Source organism: Orycteropus afer, unplaced genomic scaffold (genome assembly GCF_000298275.1).
Source record: "Orycteropus afer afer isolate SDZICR_OR568_19922 unplaced genomic scaffold, OryAfe1.0 scaffold00439, whole genome shotgun sequence".
In the NCBI taxonomy this organism is placed as follows: domain Eukaryota; kingdom Metazoa; phylum Chordata; class Mammalia; order Tubulidentata; family Orycteropodidae; genus Orycteropus; species Orycteropus afer.
In genome coordinates, this window is record NW_006922026.1 from 130,615 (window position 1) to 132,629 (window position 2,015).

The following is a 2,015-nucleotide window of genomic DNA, read 5'->3' on the forward strand; positions in this document are numbered from 1 at the left end:
ATACCATGAAAATATGTTGAAATTACTTCCATTGCCATGCTGTCACTTCAAATTAAGAAAAGATGCACTGAAAAATCATGGTAAATTTGAAAAAGCAGTGAAACTCCAATAGATAGCTCCTTGTATTAACCTTTTCAATAGGTTGTTTGAGAACAGAAATGAAAATATTAAATTCAACTTTTCAACCTCTGTTCTGGGAATAATATATACTCAAATGTTGATAACTTCTACTTTAAAACGCTGTCAACATCTATCTGTTCATAAAGAAGTACATCTTTGGTCTTCTAATGTATTATTTTTAAACAAATTTTTATCCTAAAATATTCTGTCAAAAATGTGAACTATATTTGAAAATTTCATTACATAAATGTTATGGATATATACATATAACTTTTTTCGTTATTTATATCAATTTTCATATAAAATAATTTAATGTATTGTTATAAATTGTTTGCATTTTATAGAGCTAAAGTGTTGTTGTTGCTGTTAGGTGCCATCGAGTAGGTTTCAACTCATAGCAATGCTATACACAGCAGAACAAAATACTGGCCAGTCCTGTTCCATCTGCACAATTGCTGCTATGCTTGAGGGAAGACAGATTTTTATTAAAGAAGATCTATGTGCTTTTCAGAGACAGCCCAATAGGTTATAGTAATTTTGTGAGTTCTTCAAGTTTCTAGTATGAGGACTTGGTTTTATTCAATGGCTATATGATTAAGCTATGTGTTAACCAGTATCCTTAGTGAAACAAACAAACAAAAAAGCACACACAAAAACTTGTGTTTTAGATTTGAGCAAGCTGAATAACAAAACATCAGTAGGAAAAAGAAAACCAGCAATTTGAAATCAGATCTGCCTTCACTATTATGTTAAATTGCTTCCCAATAAACATGTAACTGGGCTTAGAGTTATGAAGTCACTCTAATTAGTATGGAAGGTATTTCTTTCTAAAGCCTGGAAAACTACTTTTATCTGTCTGAATTCACTTCCTTCAGAAGTCTACAGCAATGCAGAGAAAAATGTAATTTAATATTACTGTTTATCCATGCTATATCACACATATACACACACTGAATTAAATGAATAATTGTATACATATAAAACTTATTACATAAAGATATATACAGTAGTACCATGTATGAAACTATCTACAACATTGTATTCATATGTAGCAATGATCATGAGAATGATACAGGACTGGGTAATGTTTGGTTCTGTTGTGCATATGGTCACTATGAGTCAGAACTGACTCAAGGACACCTGAACAAACAACAACATATTAAAATACATACTGTACTGTGTATGAAAATGTTTAGGTTATCTTTGGATTCTAAATACTTATAATTTACTAAATGTCAATTTTTAGTTTTCAGTGATACACTCCCACCCTCCTATGTATTGTCAAATTGAAGAGAAACAATGTGCACATGGATAGTGTAGCAGGTAATCTACAAAGATGGCCTTATTCCCTGCCTTAGTGTCTATACCACTTCCCCCAGGAAACGAATCGATTTTCCCTCTCCTTCAAATTGTGTTATTACTGTAACTAAAACTTGACATATGTGATAATGGTTCTGGAATCAAAACGTAAACAAAGCTCTGCAAAGCAGAGAGTAGACTTTTAGCTAAGATAGGAAATACTATGCGAAAATTGCTACTAGAAACTAAAGAAAAAGTGACACCATGTATGTACTGGTAGAAAAGATGGTAAGATTGTTCTTGTAACAACATTAAGGATAGAAAATATACCAAGTAAACTTGAAAACAAAGGATATTTAGAGATAGAATGTTGAAAGTGACATTTGTTTTATGTATGCTGTCTATTATAAAGCATTATAAGAGAGCTATAAACTAAAGAAGAGTTGCTCAATTTTCAATCAATATTTGGAAGAAATTCAAAGCCAAGATTAATAGGTTAGAAAATATAACTCTTTGTCCCTCCCCTACTACTCCAAATTACAAAATATTCTCAAAATATGAATTGCCCTTATAAAATTGTCAATCCAGTGTACTCG